The sequence below is a fragment of the Cupressus sempervirens genome, chromosome 8 (genome assembly GCF_028749045.1).
Source record: "Cupressus sempervirens isolate cs-2001-9-10 chromosome 8, ASM2874904v1, whole genome shotgun sequence".
Taxonomy (NCBI): domain Eukaryota; kingdom Viridiplantae; phylum Streptophyta; class Pinopsida; order Cupressales; family Cupressaceae; genus Cupressus; species Cupressus sempervirens.
Window position 1 is genome coordinate 660,393,080 of NC_143125.1, and position 24,236 is coordinate 660,417,315.

A 24,236-nucleotide genomic window follows, 5' to 3' on the forward strand; every position below is an offset into this window, starting at 1 on the left:
GCACAGATTAATTAAGTGCAAGGTGCACTAGATAAGAAGAAGAAGAAGAAGAAGTAGGATATACTTAGAAATGAGTATAGACAAAGGCAAGCATTAATAGAAATCAAGATATCTTCCTTGATGCATTCAACTTATTAGTACATGATGAAACAAAGCCCATTATGGAGCAACTATCCAACATAGTGGACCAAGTACAAAATGAAGACCTTGATACCAATGTAAAATTATTAGAATGGTCTAAAAAGAGATTTCAAATGAAGTTCAATGAGAAAATAGTTAGTAAAATAGCGCTATCACAAGTAGAACTGGCTAAGAAAGTTGAAAAGGCGAAAATAACACTTGATAATATATTCTCATTGTACTCCAAATTGTGTGATTCCTCATATTTCACACAATAGACTAGCCAAAGAATATTGAGCTTGGAGAGGAACCTTAAGGTATCAAGCACACAGCTACCTAAAGACCCAGCTCAAAGTGAGAAGCATTTTTCCAAAACACTTCACACTCAAAAGGAATTAGCTATATTAATAGTAGAAGAGGCTAATATAAAGGCCAAATTGATATAGATATAGTCTACAATCACCCCACAAATGGAAGTATTGCACAAAGAAATGGCCTATGCAGAAAATGTTTTGAAGAAAGATCCAAATCTTTCTACATTAGAAGGCCTAGTACATCTTGTAGTAGAGATAGCCATATAGTTTAAAGCATTGGAAATAGCATTGGAAAAATGGGATGCTTCTCTGAAGATAATAATGGAGGTAAATAAAACATTTTTTGCTAAATATTCCATTCATTCTTAGGATCCTTTGACATAAGTGTCAAAAAGGGGGAGATATAATAAAGATAGGAGATAATAAGAATGGGGGAGATATAATAATTTGGGGGAGATAATAAATGAGATACCCAAAGGGGGAGATATTTAAATTTTGAGTTTTGAGGAGAAATAAGGAGATAAAGCCAAAATGATACAAACACTACAAGGAGATGTGTGAAAGGGGGAGTAGACACAGAGAAAAAACAAAAGTAGAGGAATGATACAGTAGAAAATGGAAACAACATGAGACAAATTCAACATAAGGAATTTTGGATATAGAAATGGCATATCAGCTCAGGGGGAGTTACAAGTTTTTGAGGTATATAGTTTTCTACAAAATTTTGAACATGTTTTTTGAAGTTTTGTTCATATGCCAAGTAGGATACACATTATACTCATAGAGATCAAATTCATAATGCTTAGTTAAGTGTTTTTTCCACTCATGTCAAAGGGGGAGATTGTTGGTCTCAGATTGGTTTTCACAATTGAGTGTCAACACACTTAATCAATTTCTAATTTGATATTGAGTATGATATAGATGCCAAGCTATAGTATGTGCTGAGCCAGAGATTCAATAGGTGCCGAGAAAGATTCAAGTGCTAAGTGAAAAGTGATGCCGAGTCACTATAAATGCCAAGCAAAGTATAGATGCTAAGCAAGCTAGAGTTACTATAGGAGTCGAGCGAGATAGAATTCCTATATGTGTCAAGCGTCATCAATTAGTAAGTGTTGAGTAACATTAAATCAACATATGAGTTTGTGCTTCACAAACTCAGATGTAAACCATTTTTAAAGTTGACTTAAGATGAATCTCGAAGAATCTTAAACATAAGATCGAATCTTTTACATTCCCTTTGTAATCAACATGCAACCAATAAGAAAAATGAAGAAAGCATGCAACCAATAGGAAAAGTGTAAATATTTGAGTGAGAAAGATGGATGAATAATGATTGTAGATTCATACCTAACCCTAAGTATTTGAAGCCTTTAAAAGGAGGATGATACCCCATAATTCATGCATGTGTAAGAGAGGTATATGGAATGCATGAGTGAAAGTTATATGGGAGAATGCTAGAAAATTTCAGAAGGGTGTGAAGACTTAGAGAAGGAAGAGAAAAATTATAGAATCCAGTTGGTTAGAACAAAGTATCAACACTTCAAGTAGAGACATATCAGATTAGGAAGGATTAGATCAGATTGAGTAGAAAAAGGATCCATAATTAGCAATTAAAGATTGCAAGTCATCAGGTCAACACATTATAATACTTTCTAGCCATTGTATTAGGAATGAAAATCCTATGATGATAGGTTGGTCTAATAGCCATGTTGTAAGCCTTTCAACAAGGTGCTAAATCCTCTAACAGAGTAACATTCCAAGTGAGTTTTTGTAAATCCTTTAACAAAGTCAACAGGGTGTAAAGCCTTTAAAAGGGCAGACCATTGGAAGTGGTCTAACTTTGTAACCTTAAATAATTAAATATTGCTGCAGTGATAATTTGTGGGTGTCATCCCCACCCCAGTTTTACCTTCTCTTTTTGGAGGGTTTTTGGGTGACCAAAATCTTGTGTTATCTATTTTCATGCATGTCTTTACTTTTATGCTAATTAGATATGGTAGATGCATGTGAATGATCTTAGTTAAAGTTTTAGAGGTTAATTACTGTTACTTTTGATTCAACGCCCCTCTCAGGAGTAAATCTTCCCACTTTTAATTTCAATAGGTACCATCCCCACTAGGGTTTTCCCTATGATCAAGGGTTTTTCTACTTAAAAAAATCTAGTGTTATAGTGCATGGTTATCTTTCTATGGTTGTTGCATCTATTGTTTACATGTTTCAAAATTAACAAAGACATTGACAGTTCTTTCAATTTCATAAATGATACCACCAGATTTCACTTTCTAACAATTAGTATCAGAGCATCAAGTCCTTGAAGGAAAATTTGAACTTCTTAAGGAGATCTATGATATATTTAAGGATAGATAGTCCAAAGTTTGATGGGATCAAGTGTGAAAAATGTAAAGAAAAGATGAAGATACATCTCCTATGTATGTGTCTAGGATTCTGGTTTCTTATTGTAAAGCCTAACGACATGATTAAAGAAGAAAAGCTTGAAGGTTGTGAGGGAGGAGAGAAAAATATGTTTAGTATAGAGGTTCAAATAACAAAAGTCAGAGAAGGGTCAAAATCTTTCCCCATAGAATCTCAAACAATGAATGTTAGAGAAAGCTCAAGATTGCTCCATATATAAATTCTAGTAACAGAAGTCATAGAATGGTCAAGATTAGGTGCAGGAACTAGTATGGATGAACTCATAAATATTGCCCAATCTTTAAAGAATGGAATTTCTCATAAAAAATTAAATCATTTACTTAAAATAGATGTGGATAAATTGAGAACTCTTGTAGCTACTATTCAATCCTTAAATTTGTCAAAGAAAAGGTCAATGAATAAGAAGATAAGAGAAATAATGACTAAATTTGATAACATTGAAACACTTGAACAAGCTTAGTTACTTTTACTTTTTGTTACACAAAAGAAGTTGTAAAAGGCATTGAAATCATAAGGTGTAGACACAACATCAAAGAAGAGAAGATTTTCTAACATGCAAACTAATGTGATTGAAAATGTTAAACAAGGTTTGAGAAACATAGGAAAGCGGTCTCAAACTAAAAATAAGTCCATGGCAAGAGAAGTGATGTTGATGTCTATTATAAATAAGAATATGACACAAAATAGACAAATATCTTCAATTTTGTCCAAAATTGGTTTTAGTAGGAAAACAATGAGGGAAGATGTTAAAAGAAGATTAATTATGGATGATAGTACTATGGAAGGAAATTGGGAAATCATGTGTAGAGCATCCTATTTTGATAGGATTGATGAGGGATTAAAAAATTTAGTCATATCATTTTAGATTAATAACACTCATCCTTCATCACATAGTAGAGATGTTATCAGGCATTGGATTACATCTGGCCAATATGAATATCATATAAAACATTGGTTGCACACAACACAACATGAGTTATATGTGTCATTTTGTAGTGAACATCCTAATGTAAAAATTGGGCAAACGTTATTTGAAAAATTAAAGCTATACTTTGTGAGGTCAAACAAAGTGTTTAAAACATGTTTTCATCATCATCATATTGAGTTTAATCTCCACTATCAGGTATTTCAAAAGTTTGTAGAAGACACATATGGTTTTCATGCTACTCCTCCTAGTAGGAGAAGTGAGTTTATATTATTCATTCTATGTGAGAAAATAGATGATCTAGCTGGTCAAATAAATTGCATCAAAGGATTATGTGGAACATGTGGTGAATTGGATCTATTTCCTTTCAAAATTGAAAATATTGATGTAACAAAAAAATTGAATTTTAAAACTTACAAGTATGTGAAGAATTAAACAAAGTTGGGGAAAGAGACAAAAAGGTTGGAATATATTGAAGAGGAGTTACCTATTGTAACATTTATGGATAGATTATGTCTCTATGTGTGGAATTGCAGAATGGGGAGTGGAGTGTGCAGAGCAAGTGAGAATGGGTTTTTGTATCAGCAGCTAGGCGGTAATGGGATTTTGAATCAGCAGCTAGGCGGGAATCAGGAGAACATGGGCATTGGGGGGGTAATCTGCAGCTGTAGGGCAGGAATTAGAGGTGAATGATGCAGATGCCTCAAAGGATGGGGACCCATGGAAGTTTCTGCCTCACCCAGGTGAGAAGATTCCTCCCCTTCACTCGGGTGGTGGGCCGCCTGGGGCCTGGGGGCGCTGGTCGAACCTATTTGGAGTCAAACCATCAGGTAAGTTGACATTCCTGAAAGTCATTAATAAATCAGACAAGGAGAAGTGTATCTTTGCTCTAGAAGTTCCTTGAGAAATTATAGACCACAATATCCTCAGCATGGTGAATACTCTAGTGGGAAAATAGATAGGGCCAAGGCCCAACATTGATGTCGTGAGGGTTTTTACCAGAAACAAATGGGATTTAAAGGGGCATGTAGAGGTGACAACAATGGCTAAAGGTTTCATGACTTTTGAGTTTTCTTGCTCGAAGGACTTTTCCAGAATCCTGTGCGCAAGGAACTGGTCTCTGGGGAGATCTACTTTAATCTTGTAGAAATGGTCTTTTGATTTGGACTTGAATAATGATTTCCTATCCCAGGCTCCAGTTTGGATTAGACTCCCAGAACTGCCCATGGAATACTGGCATGAGGACATCTTTGATGGCATTGCCAGGTCTTTTGGAGAGCTTCTTTCCATTGATCCTATAACGGTAGCTAAGAAGAGACTTACCTATGCAAGGATATGTGTAGGAGTGACCGAAGGACATGATATGCCTCAAGTTATTGAATTTCAATCTCGATTGGGAAGCAGAATCCAAAAGATTGACTATGAAAGTGTGTCTTTTGCGTGCTTCCATTGTAAGAAGGCAAACCATAAGGCTGGATTCTGCCCACTATTCAAAGGAAAGGGAATGGAGGGAAAGGCCCGCCCTCAAGGTGGGAAGAAAGATGCTCATGTTCCCAAAAAGACTTGGAAGAAGAAAGAAACGCAAGTCAAGAAAAATGGAGAGGCTGAAGGAAAAGTTAATGATTCTATTCCTGATCTCCAAGCTAAACCTTGGGACCTCAAGGTTGTAGTGGAAGCACTAGAAGGAGAAGGGAAAGAGACAACTGAGGACAAAATCAACCCTTCCCAAATGAAGGAAACCAAGGATAATCTTGAAGAAGCAAGTATTATGGAGTCTCAAATCCTTGAGAATTTTGAGGAGGTTGATCCGAACCTTTCCTCTATCCTGGACTCTATGGAGGAACAAAAGGAAGGGGAACCATTGTCTCAAAACTCCACAAACCTGATTAGTAGGGAACCCCCTGTAATAGTGAATAGAATCTTAGAACGGCTGTCTACTTCAACATCAAAACAATTGGCCATGCTAGATGCTTTGTTTGATTTATGTAAAGAAGAAGAAGAGCCACCCTGGACAAAAGTCAGAAGAAGAAAGAAGAAGAATAGCCGAGACCCCTCTCCTGCCTCTCCTGCTTCAATTAGAAGCAATGCCAAGGCAGACCTTGGTCATAAAACCAACCCAGTGGGAAGGAAAAACAAGAATGAAATCAGGAAGGAGGAAGTAAGAAGAAACATCATGGATGGAACATAGTGCACCATCCAGGAAGCCTGCTCATCAATTAAAGCATGAAGATCCTCTCATCAAATATTCGTGGACTCAATGGAATCCACAAGCAAGAAGTTGTAAGGAATATGATAAGGGATAAAAGGCCTAATATATTTCTTATTTAGGAAATGAAAATGAAGAAAGAAAATTTGGAAAATATTAGATTCAACAGCAACATGAATGGAATTGCCTCAAACTCAGAAGGAGCATCTGGAGGGTTGCTGCTATTATTCAATAATAGACATTTCAATATTATGCTCGAATATGATGATGATAACATCCTCTTCTGTAGAGTTCAACATTTGAAAACTAATGATTGCTGGTTTTTAGTGAACATTTATGCTCCCAACAACAAGAGAAATAGAAAAAATTACTAGGTCAAAGTTGGAAAGTTGGTGCAAGCCAGTGACATTAAGAAAGGCATTATCTTGGGAGACTTCAACTCTCTGCTGGAGGACAAGGAGAAGATGGGAGGATTGCCCCGGATTGGGATAGTAAGCAAGATCTTTCCAATTTCATCAATGACTTAGCCCTAATGGATTTGGAGCTCTCGGGGGGTACCTTTACCTGGTCTAACAAGAGAGCTGGACAGGACTACATTCAGGTCAGATTGGATAGAGCTTTAATCTCCCCGGATTGGTTGCACTCTTTTAGCTGTAGATTATCTCTGCTTCCTAGAGTTGGTTCTGACCACTCCTCCATTTCTCTTTCGGTGTCCCCTCTTGAGCCCAAGAGAAATTTCCCTTTTAGGTTCGAGAAAATGTGGACTACTCACCCTGACCTATTAGATAATGTCAAAATATGGTGGGGGATTAGTGTTGATGGCTCAGCCATGTTTAGAGTCACCAGAAAGCTCAAAAATATGAAGAGGATGGTAAAAATTTGGAACAAGTCTAATTTTGGCCATATTTTCCATGACAAGGAGGAGTTGTTAGACAATCTATCTGCTATCCAAGATAGTATACATAAGGAAGGATATAATGAGAGTAACAAGGAGGCTGAGCTGTTGATCCTGTCTGATCTTCATAACATCATCAATAGGGAGGAAAAGTTCTGGAGGCAAAAATATCAAATCTCATGGCTTAAGGATGGAGATCAGAACACGAAGTTCTTTCATCTCTCCACCCTAAAACATAGGGCTAACAATAGTATCTCTAGAATTAGGAAGGGGCAAGTGTTGTTGTCTGAAGATCCAAATATCTCGACTGAAACGGTCTCATTCTTCTCTTCTCTTCTCTCTGAGGACCCCCTTCTTTCCAAGGTGGACCAAGAGGATATCATCTCTTGTATTCCTTAGATTATTCAACCCCACCATAATAAACTTCTCCATGCTATTCCTAATGCTTTGGAAGTTAGAGAGGCCCTTTTCTCCCTACCTTGTGACAAATCACCTGGTCCAGACGGGTTTCCCACCTTTTTCTTCCAAATGTACTAGCCAGTGGTCATGGGGGATGTGGTTAAGACAGTTTAGGAGTTCTTCGAATCTAGAAGTATTCTTAAGGAGATTAATTCTACCTTCTTGGTTCTCATCCCTAAATCCCTAGGGGCTGACTCTTTCGACAAGTTCAGGCCCATCAGTTTGTGCAACTCTTTCTACAAGATCATCTCTAAAGTTCTCACTTCTAGAATGCTTAAAATCTTGCATCTGATCATTTCGTAGCAAAAATCGGGCTTTGTTCCTAGGAGAGAAATCTTGGACTCAATGCTGATGGTTCATGAGGTTATTCATTCTTTAGAAGCTTCCAAGTGGGAAGGTATGTTGCTCAAACTGGATCTTTCAAAAGCCTATGATCGAATGGACTGGTCCTTTCTTGGGAAGGTCCTTCAAGCCTTTGGTTTTGACAATAAAGTGTGTAAACTCATTTCTTAATTGGTGTCTGCCTCCTCTCTTGCTGTTTTGATTAATGGAGCCCCCTTTGATTTCTTTAAACCTTCTAGAGGTCTTAGGCAGGGAGACCCCCTATCACCTATCCTCTTCATTATTTTAGTTGAATGCATTGGGAGGCTTATTGAATGTCAAAAGTTTGATGGAAGTCTTAAAGGGATTAAGCCTTCTTTGAGAAATGTCCCCTTTACTCACCACCAATTTGTGGATGACACTATAATGGGGGGGGGAAGCTTCTGTGAAATAAGCTAAGACTTTGAAAGAGGTTCTTGATACTTACTCCAGAGGGACTGGACAACTGATTAACTAGAACAAAAGCTTGACCTTCTTTGTTAACACCCCTGAAGTCAAACAAAGGAAAATTGCCAGAATCCTTGGTTGTGGGGTGGGCTCTCTCCCTTCATCCTATCTAGGGCTCCCCTTGGGATCCTCTCCTTCTGACTCTTTTTGGAATAGTATTCTGGACAAATTCAACAAGAAGATGGTTGGATGGAAAGGTGCCTCTCTTGACCAGGCTAGGAAATGTTTACTGGTCAAATCCACTCGTCAGAACCTTCCCATTTATGCTTTGAGCATTTTTGGAATTCCTGTGAAATTTACAGAGAAAATGGAGAAAATCCAAAGAGACTTTCTATGGATCGAACTTGAAGGAAAGAAAAGGTACCCTCTTGTTGCTTGGGAGAAGGTCTACTTCCCCAAGAGGTATGGTGGTCTGGGCATTAGAAAGCTTACCCATCTCAATAAGGTGCTTCTTGCAAAACAAATCTGGCAAATCTTCAATAACACTGGTGAATGGAGAGACATTCTAAAAAATAAATACCTTAGAAGACCCTCTATTCATTTTACTTTATTCAATGAGGACATCCCTAAAGGGTTGACTATTTGGAATGGTATCCTAAAGGCCAGGGACCTAGCTAAGGCAAGGGTCTCTTGGAAACTAGGCAATGGGGAGGCTATTCAATTTTGGTCTGACACGTGGTTATGTCAAGGCCCACTTTCTAGCAACCCAATTTTTGAGAGATGGGTGCAAGAATGCACGGAGCTATATGGGTTTAAAGTAAGCAATTATAGGGTTGGTCAGGAATGGAGAGACCTTTCCCTTATTTTCGAGGACTTGAAACCAATAATAACTATGCTTAACGCTTTGATCCCTAGTAATAATAAGGATGAGCTGGTCTGGAGGGATAATCCCAATGGAAGTTATTCTGTTGCTTCTAGCTACAACTCTCTAAGGGGTTTAAAGTAGAAACCCCCTTGGGAAGATGCCTGGCTCATGGGCCTCACTCCTAAGATCAACATTTTTTATTGGCTGGCCCTTTAGAACAAAATCCTAACGCAAGATAATCTTATGAAGAGAGGCCATGTTATACCCAGTAGATGCTCGCTTTGTAAAACCCAGTTTGAGTCAAGAAATCATATCTTCATTCAATGTGACTTTGCTAGGGAGGTGTGGAATTCTCTTAATCAGGAAATGGAGATTCTCTGGTGCTGGCGATAACCTTATTGACTTTTTCGATCACTGGAAAAGCCTTTGTAAAATTGCAGGCCGACAGGATAATTATGCTTGGTTTTTGCCTCACTTCTATTGGAGCATCTAGAAGGAAAGAAACAACAAAATTTTCAGGGACAGAGAGGAGCCAACAATAATTCTGGGAAGGAAGATTTTGAAAAACATAAAAGAAAACCTTCAAGTGATGAAAGAGGGGGAAGTTGATATAGGGGACATGAAGATAGTTAAAGAAAAAGACAGGGATCCCAAAAGATAGGATGCTAGATGGATTCTATCCCTGGAAGGATGGTCAAAAGCCAACTTTGATGGTAGTTCTAAGGGCAACCTTGGCCCCTCTGGAAGTGGTGGAATTATAAGAAACAATTTTGGGGAGGGGATTGCGGCCTTTGCTCTCCTGCTTGGAACCTTGACCAACCATTTGGCCAAAGCCAGAGCCGCGTGCAGTGTGGTAAATCTGGCTTTTGAAGCTGGCATTCCCAAACTTTGGCTTGAAGGGGACTCCAAAAACATAATTAACAATATTAATGGTATCTCCCCTCCCTCTTGGTCGATTGCAAATATAATTGATGAGACACATGCCACCCTCACAAAATTTGAGAAGGTCCATGTCACTCATGTGTTTAGAGAGGCAAACCCAGTTGCTGACTGGTTCGCTCAAAAGGGGTGGGAGCAGACAAAGAGATGATCTAGCATTCTGAAAAAGATATTTCGATGGAGGCTAAGTCATTAATTGAGCTGGAGAAAATCCATGGAAGTACGAGTCAATATAATTGTAATCATGTTTAATAAAGAAAGAATGGATGTTGGTACGAGCCATAATAAGTTTCTTGGTTTTCGTAATCTCAAGGGATTTTCTTCATCTTTTTGACATGTTTGGAGGATCATTATCATTTTCACTTGCTATTATATGAGAGAGGCGAATGATCACGAACCCAATAATAGAAACAAAGCCAAAATCTTGGCTGGAAAAAAATTGCAGAGATTGGGGCTCATGAGAATTGTTGAAGAAAAAAATGGATGTCATGACTGGAGAACAGAGCAGAAAGGAGCCGGCGGGTGAAGTGGAGAAGTGGAAGAATATGGGTAAAGTCTAGAAAAAACTAGAAAAGGGAAGGGTTGCAATTTTTTTCAAGAAACTCTATGGTTTTGACCCTGAGGTCACCAACAGCATGGTGAACTCGTGGAACAATGGAAAGGTCAAGGTGAATGGGTTTTCTTTCCAAATCACAGAGGAGGTGGTTATGGAGGTCACTAGTATCCCTATGGAGGGTTTCAAATTCTACAAGGACAAGAAACTTTTGTCCAATGCAATCAAGGAGTTCGTGAAAAATTCTGCAGAGATGAACAAGCTGGAAAAGAAAGAGTCTTTCTATGTGACAGAGACTATAAAGAAGTTCTGGAGGTATGTTTTATTTGCCCTCATTTATTATGTTACCCTAGACCCTAGATTTGATCAGGTCAGAACTCACCATTTTATGATTTTAAATCATTTTTGCCATAAGAAAAGAATTTCCATTCCCTTTTACCTTCTCACTTCTATGAACAAGGAAATCTCTAGTTTCAAGAAGAAAGCCACTGTTAACCCTGCTTTGCATTATGGATTATTGCTCCTCATCCATGAGAATTTTAAAGCTCAGTCTATATGCAAAAACCCTCCTCAAGTTGAGGATGTTGACAAAGGCAGCTCCAGCTTTTCTTTTGACTCTGATGACATTGAGAGCATTAGCTCGAAGGAGGAGATTGTTTCCTCAGGAAAGAAGAAAAAGGTCAAGCCAGGAAACATTCCACAACTACAACTCCCAGCAGGAAAAGCCCTAGGGATCATGGCCAAGCTCAAGCAAAAGAGGGTTATGCTGAGGAGGAGGAGGAAATGGATACGGAAGATTCTGACAAAGTGTCGGAGGAGGAGTTGGAAGAGGAGAAACTTGGGAAAAAATAGAAGAGGGAGGTAGTGAGAGTTGAGGAGACTAGAAATCAGAGGATGGATGCTATTCCTCTTCCCCTCTCCCGTTTCCAGTCTCAGCCTCCTTCAGAGGAAAAAGTGAATGTCATCACTGGTGAGAACGAGGGGGAGGTGCAAGTCAAAAATAGGATAAAGGCCTAAAAAAATTTCAATGTGAGGACTACTACTATGGGGATTTTTAGGGAAGTTATGAACCCTCAGATCTTGGTGGACAACCTAGAGTAGCCTAGGCTCAATGAGCTCATAAACCTAGCTATCCTAGCCATCTCAGACAACACAAGGGAGACTAGAATGAACCTTCTGAATAATGCCCATAGTAGTATGATTGACAACTTCAGATCAATCAAATGGCTCTTCCATGAGCTGGAGGAAGTTAGAGAAAGGGTATCCCAGATGGAAAGTATTAAGAATAAGATAGGTAATGATAGCTAGGAGGACCAGGATAACAGAGAAAGCTTAAATGAAAGGAGATTAAGAAATCTTGAAAATTACAACCACAACCTGACAAGTCAGATGATTTCTCTCCTGAGTTCGATGAATGACAACATCCAATCCCTTGCTGGTAAACTTAAGGACAGGGGCTTGCTAGTGGAGGAGGGAGGACAGAACAGGGATAAGGCCAGGCCAGATGATGACAAGGCCACAATCAATACGTTCACCAATATGGATCAGGGCATGGAGAAGGTCCAGGATCAAATGGAAAAGGAGCAACAAAACATAGTCAAGGCAGCTCAAACTATGCAGGAAATGGAGAAGATAACTGAAGACTAGTTTTCTTGTCTTTTGTCTTTTCGTCTTCCTAGCTTTTGGCTCTTGGACAGGCTTTCTGTAGTCTATTTTAGTTAGTTTTTTTCTGGCCTTTTTGTGGGCCTTTGTTTTGGGCTGGGCCTTCGGGCTTTTTTTTTCAGCTGTTGGACCTCTATTTTGGCTGGGCTTCTTTTGCTTATTATCAGCCTTGTTTTTGTAAAACTTATGGGTTTCAAGATCCCTTAAAACCTGTTCATCTTATCAAAAAACATTTATGGACAGATTTAAGAATTTGATTAAACCTTATATTTGTCATGCATTTTTTGCAAAGTGGAAAGCACAATAGTTTCAAACTTTGAGAGATAATTCCCTGCTTGAAATGATTGTATCAATCATTGATTTTGTAGAGAACTATTTCTTTGTTCATTAGAAAGCAATTCAATTAGATTTTTTTTAAAGTAGGTCACTATTATGATACATGTTTGTTATAGTCATGCATAGTTAGATTTGGATGGTGTTTAGAGTATAGTTGAAGCACAAGTCATTAAAAAGGTATACCACTTTTATATAAGTGATAATAAGGAACATGAAATTCACTATGTATAACATTACTTCAATATGTTCATTTCTTATTTGAAAGAAAGAGACAAAAATGTTGATAAATATTATGTTTTGTTTGATGGATGTGTTGCACAGTTTAAATCATCTAGACCATTTTATGCATTACGTAGATATCATCATAATGAGAATATAAAAAACATATGGAATTTCCTCGAGAGTGGGCATGGAAATGTTGAACATGATGGTGCTGGAGCTTGCATCAAACATGCTCTACAAAAGTATCAAATGAATTATTAGGGAGTTTGTATAAATGATGCACATGATGTTGCTGAATGGTGTACGACACATTTTGCATCAAACAAGGTCTGGACATCATAAAAAATGAGTCAACAGGTACCATATAGAGTCTTTTGGGAGATAATAGGTATGGATGTGTAGATTTTTTTAAATTTATGCAATTTTAAGTTTTAGAATTTCATTTTTAAGTTTTATCTTTCAATTCATTTAAGTTTAAATTTAATTTGTCCATATTTTCAATGTAATGAACTTTTAGGTGTTAATAGAAAAACATGGATGGTTGCAAGAGGATAGAAAAGACATGTTCCTTACATTCAATCATGAGTACAAATAATTGCAATTGGACATTGAAGACAAGAGAATACTCATGTTTTTGTGATAGTTGCATTGATGAAGACTATCAAGAATACATCAATCAAACACGTGGATATATAGGTGCATAGATTTTGGTACCACTTTATATTTTCGATACATTTTATAAAGATGATAACATTTTTAATGATAGTCCATTGATTTTTGATGATTATAATCATATCTCTAGATTGGTAAAAGTGGGTAAGTATCATAAAAATTAATCTCAACTTGTTATTTAATTATCAATGAACTATCTTTGCATCGATTCTTGAGCCTAAAAATCATGAAGGTGTCAGTTATTATTTATTGCGATATACTACAGAGAGGAGAAAGTTATATGATCCTAAAGAAAGTGATGAAATTTTGTTCCCCATAGGTATTATACATACATGTGCACAAACATATATGAATTTATATATCTCTAGGTAAGTTTATATCTATCAAATTTAAAAATATTTAAATTTGTGGTGCAAGTTCTATTGTGATAGAGGGAACATATTTGAAGCAAGTCAAAAGAGTCCAACATGGAATAAACTTTGTTGATTATCAACCTGACAAAAAAGTTTTACAATATAGCCACCTGGTCGTTGTTATAGGGCTTTGTCTACATTCAATCAAATCTAAGTGTGTACGTCGCAAGTGGAGACTAGAGAGTGAAGATAATGAGAAGATATTACATGTTATAAGTGTACACCATGGTTGAACTAACCTTTGATATGGTAGATAATTTAATTTAAATCAAAATTTAAGGCCTCTAAATGTAGACAATTAGAAGCCTGATGAATGTTATATTAATTTAATGATTTATTATATTAAAGGTTCTAGAGATTACTTCTTTTAAAAATTTATTTTATAATAATTTGAATTAGTTTAAAGAATTGTTTGCCTTGATATATCAAATTTTAGGACCTTTAAATGTAGAAAATTAGTAATAATATTATCAAGTAACTAGATAAAATTACTTCATCTTAAGATTTAATTCATAATAATTTGAATTAATTTAAAGTTGTTTACCTTGATATATAATGAGATGAAATTATCATAATAATGAGATCATGTTATCATTAGTTTATTAAACATAATCTTTAGACTTTAGTATGGTATCTTATTAGTTCAAGTGTCATGCAATATAAAAATTGGAATTAAAAATACACAATGAGATGAAATTACCATCTTAGGATTCATTAACTTATGGAACAAATGAATAATTGGAATTTATAAATGTGTTATTTTAATAATATTAATTACAATCCTAATGTTACATTTCATATATATTAATACATTTTAATAATATTAATTACCATGGATGAATTTAATAATAACAACTTGATCTAAATAGGCAATACAAATTAGTTGGAACTTACACAATCTTTATATAGATATGTATCAAAGATAATTTAATATGTTAGAATTCTTTTTATCAACTTCTTTTCAAACTATTGAATTTCATCTCATTATGTGTTTTAATTGTAGAGGATCATACTCTTAGTTATCATTAGTTTATTAAAAAACTATATATTAATTATGTTAGTTTAAAAAAACATTTATCTTTAGCCCTACTAATTGATTTAAAAAATATGTATCTTTAGTCCTACTAATTGATTTAACAAATTTGTATCTTTAGTCCTACTAATTGATTATTTTATAATGATTACAAATAAATATAATGTTTTAAATTTGTAATCTAAATCATTTGGGTTAATTTAGTAGTTTTAAGCACCTAGATATTTATTCAATTCGAAAACACTATATTATTAGTATTTTTCAAAATTATAAATTAGGTTCATAGATCAATTTGGAACTTCTTCATATTTAACTATTGAAGTAGGTATTTAGAGAAGTTAATTTGATTATTTTATAATGATCACAAACAAATCTAAAGTTAAAAATCTATAATCTAATTCACGAAGAATGTTCTACTAAAATACAAAAATATACACATACATGTACATCTCAAGAATAAACATATAGATACAAATCTAATATCTCTACTAAAATGCATACATACTCAAACTTTAAGGTTCTCAAATAAACATGTATGCTAGTAAAATATAAAAATTCAAATACATGTCATCCAACTACTGAAGTACTAAATGGTGAAATAAATAGTGAAATGTACATGCCATCAAAGTACTAAAATACACATGTATACATAAATCTCTAGAATATACAAAGTCTACAATATATAAATGCATCAAAATATATATAAATCTATTGTACTACTAGAGGGAGCCCTCAAGATGCATATGAACAAAATGACCCTATGATCGAGTCTCTTGTACATCCTGTGGCCGAGGCAAAACAACTGAGCCTTACAAATATATATACATTAGAATTATCTTTAAAAACACACACACACACACACACACACACACACATATATATGTATGTATGTATGTATGTATGTATGTATATGTACATGTGTACATGAATATGAGTGCATATAGTTTGAAACATAAATAACTTTACAAACTATTTAAAACTTGTACTTGAGCACTACTAGGTGTCTTAGTAGAATCTTCTCTGATGTACATGCCCTAACCCAACACTAGATGTAATCATGTGCTCGACAACCTATGCCTGGACAATTTATTATAACTTTAAAATATTTATTTGAACTAAAATTTTAAATTTCATATATATTTAAATTAAAAAATATTATATCTATGTACTTAGGTCTCAGGAGGTGGAGGATGATCACTAGACTCCATCGCATCATCTATTGATGCACCTCTAGTGTTAACATCTCGTCCTAATACACCAACATCATCTCCTGAAACTCCAACACCTACTGAACCACCCTTAGCACTGTAATCACCAACCACTAGTAATGGTGAGTGAGGTGGCATGTATAACTAGCTAGGTAATGGTGTAGAATCAGTGCCAAGTCAGAATAACATGTCCATGTACAATGAAAATCCCATGTTCATACTAGTATCAATCTCAAACAACCCTCATAACTACTTACTAAAATTATCAAGGCCCTTAGATGTGATCCTAACATCTCCAACTCATATGCTTAAGTCATCTGTAGAGTGTCATGAGCCTAGTGCAAAATGTTGTGAGTTATACCATGTGGTGACTGTCACTGGTGTGGTTTGTGACTATGGAACTATGGGGATTTGATGGTGTCTAATGGTGTCCATCACCAAGTGAACTGGTATCTCCTATGTATTAAAAAATAACTGATACTCTACAATAGATTATTCAAAAAATATAATGCTAAATCCATATGTATGCATTGTCTAGAAAGAGCACAAACATCACCTCGTACTAGTAGTCTAGCAACTCTATATGCCTCATTAGGGGAGGTTCTTGAAGTGCTACGTGTTGCCTTTGAAGATGGTTGACCTGGATGACTCTATCAAGTGTGAATATAGTGACCAAGAGAGTTAGATGTAATACTAGTAGCTGTAGATGCAATGTGTCCAATACTATCAATTGCACCCCTCTGGGAAGCAATGATGACTCTATCTACAATAGGTGCTAGTGCTAGAGTCACTAGAGGAAGTCTCTGTCTAATGAACTATCTCACATCTGGATTTGGAAAAAGTTGTACACTATGATACTAGTCATGATCTATGATCCGTTTGCACCCTTGTTCGCAATAATCTAGAATATCTAAGTAGTTGACATTAAGCCCCATGCAAAATTGAATGTACAACTACTGTGAAAAATAAAGAGGTATCTAATTGTTATTAGCATAACAACCATGTGCAGTTAAAAAATGAGGATAGATTATATTGGCAATAACAAGATCTTTGCATGGTGTCACTTGATAGCCTCTCAACCTACCCTGTGTACCCTCATATGATAGAAATAAATCTCTTTTGATGATGTCTTTGGGGGCTACCCTCTTGATGTCATCAAAAGATGCATCTCTTGAAACCTTAGCTCTAAGCTCCCTACATATGGAAGCTAATACATCAAGGGTAAATGAATGATGAGCTCTAAATCTAGAAGTGAGATCTTGTAAACTCCTACATATGGTCGCACATATGTCTCTATATAAACCATCACCAGAGGATGATATAGGCTACTCTAATCTAATAGCGTCCTAGTCTGAAAATGAAAATAATGCATCAATATCAATGCATGGAGATGGCACAATAGGAGCTGCAATAGGACCTCCAGTAGGAGTTGCACTAGGAGCCATGCCAAGACCTGCACTAGGAGCTACACTAGGAGTCACACCAGGAGTTGCAACATGAGCCCCACCATGAGCTACAACACGAGCCCCACCATGAGTGCCACCATGAGAAACACCATGAATTGCACCACAAGCTACAATAGGAGCCACAACAAGAATGACAATAGGATCTGTAACAAGAACTACAACATGAGCTGCAATAGGAGGAGTCACAATAGGAGCCTCATCACCCTTAGGGTGATGAGCAGGCTGATCATGTGAAGTCATATCTACAATGATCCAGAGTTAATATTATATTATATATATATATTATATATATATATATATATATATATATATATACACACACACACACACATGTAGTCTAGTACAAAATTTTTTATTTTTAACTTTAAATATGTAATTGTACATGTCATCTAGATCCACACATCAACATATATCATGTACACATGACAGTTAGAATTAGAGCTAAGGTTTGAGTTTTCAGTTAGGATTAGATAAAGGGTTTGAGCTAGATTACCTAGTTTGATTAGGGTTTGCGAGAGTTAGGGTTTGAGTTTTTAGTTATAGGATTAGATTAGGGTTTGAGTTAGGGTAACTTGAGTTAGATTAGGGTTTGATTACCTAGGTTTGAGTTAGGCTTTGGCTACTTGGTTTGGTTAGGGTTCAATTTCTAGGGTTACAGTTAGATTAGGGTAACTTGAGTTTTCAGAACTCCTAATTACAAATTAGAGTTTGAGTTAGATTAGGTTAACGATTATATTAATTAGGGTTTGAGTTAGAAGAAAGGGTTTGATTACCTGGTTTGATTTAGATTAGGGTTTGAGGTAGATTTTAGGTTTGGCTAGGGTTTGATTTCTAGGGTTACATGATTAGATTAGGGTTTGACTTAGATTAGGGTTTGAGTTTTCAGTTAGGATTAGATTACATATGCTTGAGTTATGATTTGAGTTAGATAGAACTAAGGTTTGATTACGATTTTCAATTTAGATCTAAGGGTTTGAGTTAGATTAGGGTATAATTAGGGTTTAAATTTTTAGAACTACCTAGGATTAGAGGAGGGTTTGAGTTAAGGTTTGGTTATTAGGGTTTGATCTTTCTAGGGTTATGATTAGATTAGGGTTTGATTAAGGTTTCATTTAGATTACCTAGGGTAACTTGAGTTTTCAGTTAGGACTACAAATTAGAGTTAGAGTTAGATTCTAGGTTTTGAGTTAGATTAGGGTTTGATTTAGATTTTGGGTTTAGCTAGGGTTTTATTTCTAGGGTTACAATTAGATTACTTGGATTGAGTTAGATTAGAGTTCATGAAATTTAGGTTTGAGTTCTAGATTAGGATTTGAGTTTTTAGTTTGGATTAGAAATTACCTAGGTTTGAGTTAGATTTGTTAAAATTATAGGTGAGAAGATTTACTTCTGAGAGGGGAGGGGTGAATAAAAATTTACAATATTTAACCTCTAAAAACTTTTAACTCAGATCATTCACATGCATCTACCATATCTAATTAACATAAAAGTAAAGATATGCATGAAAATAGATAAGATGAGATTTTGATCACCCAAAAACCCTCCAAAATGAGAAGGTAAAACTAGAGTGGAGATGACACCCACAAAATATCACTGTGGCAATATATAACTAATTAAGGTTACAAATTTTGACCACTCCCAATGGTTTTTTGTGTGAAAGGCCTACTCTGTTAAAGGTTTTACACCCTATTAAAAGTGACTTGGCTACAGGATTTTCAAACACTCACCTAGAATGTTACCCTGTAAAGGATTTAGCACCTTGTTAAAGGTTTACAACATGGTTGTTAAACCAACCTATCACCATAAGATTTTCATTCCTAATACAATGGCTAGAAAGTATTAGAATTTGTTAAATTAATGACTTACACTCTTATATTTCTAATTCTAGATCCTTGTTCTACTTAATCTAATCTGATCCTTCCTGATCTAATATGTCTCTACTCATATTGTTGATACTATTGTTCTAAACAACTTGATTTTGTAGTGTTGCTCTTCCTCTAAGTCTTTACACCCCCCTAAACTTTGCTAGCACTCTCCCATATATCTCTCTTACACACACAAATTATGGGGTATCGACTTCCTTATAAAGGCTTTAAAGACTTAGGGTTAGGTATGAATCTATGAATGATATTCATCCATCTTTCCCACTCAATTCTTTACACTTTCCCTATTGGTTACATCCTTTCTCCATTTTTCTAATTGGCTACATGCTGATTACATAAGGAATCCAAAAGATTTAATCTTATCTTTTAGATCCTTCGAGATTCATCTTGAGTTAGCTCAAAAATGGTTTACATCTCAGTTTGTGAAGGCACAAACTCATATGTTGATCCTGTGTTAATCGACACTTATTGATCGCTAATGCTCGATACATATAGGAATTATGTCTCCCTCAGATCCTATAGTAACTCTATCTTGCTTGACATCTATACTTTACTCAACATCTATAGTGACTTAGCACCTATAGTGACTCGACACTTGAAACTTGCTCGACACCTAAATTTTACTCGACACCTATTGAATCTCAGGGTTAGCACATACTGTAGCTTGACATCTATATCATACTTGGCATCAACTTTAGAAATTGGCTAATTGTGTTAACACTCACTTGTCAAAACCAATCTAAGACCAACAATCTCCCCCTTTGAGATGAGTGTCAAAGAACATTATGAATCTGATCTCTATGAGTATAATACACATCTTGTTTGACATATGTACAAAACTTCAAAATTTTGTAGAAGACTATATACCTCAAAAAATTGTAACTCCCCCTAAGTTGATGTGACATCTCTATATCCAAAATTCCTTATGATAAATTTGTCTCATGCTAATATTTTTGATATTCTTTATCTCTTCCTTTTCATATCTACTTTATTTTTGCTTTGTTTTTGCTCCCCCTTTTAAATATCTCTTTGCAATTTTTGTATCCTTTTGGCTTTATTTCCTTATCAGTCATCAAAACTCAAAATTTTATTATCTCCCCCTTTGGGTATATCTCCCCAATTTATTATATCTCCCCCATATCTTATTCTCTATCTCAAAAATGTATTTCCCCCCCTTTTTGACACTTATGTCAAAGGGTCCTATGAATGAATTGAATATTTTGCCAAAAAGCTTTTATTTACCTCCATAATAATTTTTAGAGCAACATCCCAAATGTCTAATGTAATTTCTAGTGCTTTTAGCTAGATGACTTTCTTTGCTGCAAGGTGTACCAGGCCTTCTAATGTAGAAAGATTTGGATCTTTCTTCAAAATATTCTTTGCATAGGCCATCTCTTTATGCAATACTTCCATATGTGGGGTGATTGTAGACTGAATCTATATTAATTTGGCCTTGATGTTGGCCTCATCTAATGTGAGTACAACTAATTCTTTTTGGCTATGAAGCATTGTGACAAAATGCTTCTCACTTTGAGCTAGATCCTTGGTTAGCTATGTGCTTGATATTTTGAGGTTCCTCTCCAAGCTCAATATTCTTTGGCTAGTCTCTTTCTATGAAATATGAGGAATCACACAATTTGGAGTTAAATAAGAATATGTTCTTAAGTACTATTTTCACCTTCTCTACCTTCTTAGCTAGTTCAACTTGTGATAGGGCTATTTCACTAGATATTTTCTCATTGACCTTCATTTGAAATTTCTTCTTAGACCATTCCAACAATTTTACATTGGTATTAAGGTCTTCATTTTGTACCTGGTCCACTATGTTGGATAGTTGCTCCATAATAGGCTTTGTTTCATCAGGTACTAGTAGGATGAAAGCATCAAGAAAGATGTCTTTGATTTCTATTAATTCTTTCCTTTTTCTATACTCATTTCTGAGTATCTCTTGCTTCTTCTTCTTCTCTAGTGCCTCTTTCACTTCATTAATCTATGTTATGTTCATTGTCTTGTAGCCATAACTTCATATGACTATTTCCTCATCAAGTGCAGGGTTTGCCTAATGAAGTACCCTTTCTACCTTGGTAGAGCTCAAGCCTAGTGTTGATATTTGTAGTGGTACTGCATCAGCGCTTGACTGCTTAGCAGAGACCCTATAGTAGGAAAATTGACTGATGTTTGTATTGCATCTTGTTCTCTCTCCTTAGGCATCCTCTCCTCTTCCTTGTCCTCTTTAGTTCTACCTTGATCAATTATGGTGATTAGAGGAGGTGCACCTTGACTTTGTGCTGAAGGAGCAAAAGTATCCTTCTATCCTGTTTGCTCATTGGCAGTTGAAGTTATTGTAACCATGGAATCAACCTTACCAAATGAGTCTTGTGGTACTTGATCTTTTGGTTGACCACTTGTAGCTATAGGAGTTTGTGAAGGTGGTTCTTGTGTATTCACCTTCTCCTTGGTTATCTCAGCTATACCCTTTTGAAGTTCCCCTATATTCACTAGAACTAGATTTGTGCACAATTGTGCTTGCAGAGCAGTCTGGTGAAAGATCTTTTTGAGATCCTCTATAGTCAATGGATTAGTGTTCTGACTTGAAGTATCAGGAACATCCTTCACAATTAAATTTTTTGTAGATGTAGGTGTTACATGTGGAGGACTAGGTGGTGGTAGTTGTGTGTCTTGGACACTCTATTCCTATTGCTGCTCTTTAATTGTTGCCATGTCACCTTTCTATTTCTCCTCCTCCACTGTAAAAAAATCCCTCTCTTTCTCTCCTTCCTCATTTTCATTTTCCTCTTCCTCTTCATTATTATTTCTTCCCTCAAAGGAATCTTCTTGTCCTTCTTTTACTGTTTGAAGGCCATAAATCACTTTCCACGTATGAGTTGACTTCTTCACAACATCTTCAATCTTATTTTGTAGAATACTGAAGGCTCTATATTTGGGTGCAAATTTTCTCCTATGTTTCTTGCTAGCCTTTCTTATTTGACCTTTAGTGAGGTTAGGCATTACATGAGCCAATTTTGACTCTCTTATTTATTTCTCCATGTTTAGGCAATAGTGCCATTTATTTTCAACAATGGAGTATAGCTCCTTAGGTATAGTATTGTCTAGTTCAAGTGGAGTAGTCTTGAACTTGGCCATCATAGTGTAGATTGATTCTTCACTATGTTTTGCTCCTCTCTACTTATCTTATTAAAATAAATATCTTTCAGCCTTGATAGATCTACATTAGCCCTAATATTATCACAAATATTTTCTAAGTTAGATTTTGTGGATTGTTTTACCACTCTAAATTTCTCATTATCAAATTATGTCCTCTCTCCATTTGATTTTGGTGGTACTACATATTTTCTTCTCTTTTTCTATGCTGGTCCTTCCTACTTTGTGGCTTTCTTCTTTTCCTATTCTTTTTTCACCTTAATTGTTGCCCTTGTATTTTCCCTAGTGGTAGGTTTGGCTGGGCTTGGCTTAGCTATTTTCTTCTTTCCTTTAGGCTATATAACTAGCTAGCTTTGTGCTTTCCTCTTTTTGGGCTCTACTTTAGGTGCTTCCTACTCGACACCTTCTTCTCATCAGTATCCTCACCCATGCCTTGGGCTAATGCTAATGGCCCTTGCCCTTGTTCTTCTTCTTCATCATCTGCCTCTTCATCTTCTTCTGCCTCCTTTGCCTCTGTTGTGCCTTCTCCAAATTTGTCTTTGAGATTTTTCACCAATTTATCCATTTTCTTTAATGTGGAAGCAGCTTTGAACTCCATATCTACCTTTGATCTTACCACATCATAAGTTGCAAAATGTGGTGCACTCTTATCTACTTCTTCTACTAGCAATGCTATTATGGTTGTAGATGCCTCATCAATGTTTATCTCATATCCAAGAGGTCTAAGCCATGCAATCCTTGGTATGGCTACTTCTATGTAAGTATAATCAATATCTACAAAAAAAAAAGTCATTTACATGCTGTTCAACTAATTAAATAGGTATCCTCAGTCTCTATTTTATGGATTTCTTGAAATATTCAAAATAACTTGTCATAAATGTTTCAAAATTTTCCCCCATTTGTTTAATATACTCATTTACTTGGGCTACAATGGACCTATTGGTTTTCCAGCTAACTATTCCAAAGGATGGAAATTCATTTTGTACATAGAAAAATATACAAATTAAAATTGCACCAAATTTACATTGTGCTCCCTTAGTTCTCCTTATAGCTCCTAAGTTCTCATTGATTTGCTATAATTGCAATTCTACTAGATCATAGGTATGATCCTTTTTGACAAGTTTATAACCAACATCTACTACAATAGATGGAACACTATTGAGTCTACTATATTGATAAAACTTGTGGGAAATGAATCTAATAGCAAAGTCAACAAAAGGATCTTGGATGGTATCTATGGTGATGCCTCTCTTGTTCTATTTAGCTACTATATTCTTTTCAATAATTTCCTTGGAGTCACTTCTTAGGGTCTTGGGCCGATCTAGGGTTGGATACCTTGTTACCCTATGTACAATCCTCTTGGATATCTTTATTGGGCCATCTTCTAACCATAAACTGCCATCATGAATCCTACTTAGTACAATTCTGATCCAGTCAGTCTTAAAGATAGTAGGGAATTCTAGGGCACAAGTTAAACCCTTCGTTTCAATGATTTGGAATTCTTCCTTCAAGACTCCATTTTTAGAAAACCTCTCATAAGCTTCTCTAATCTTCATATTTCCAATAATAACTATCTTGTAGTTATAACATCTCCTCACACCTTGCACCATTACTACCTTAGGAGGAATTATGGATAGGGCTCTAGCTAGGCCATTTTTGTATCCAACTTTAGGGATAGGTCAAAAATCTGGTTATTTAACAT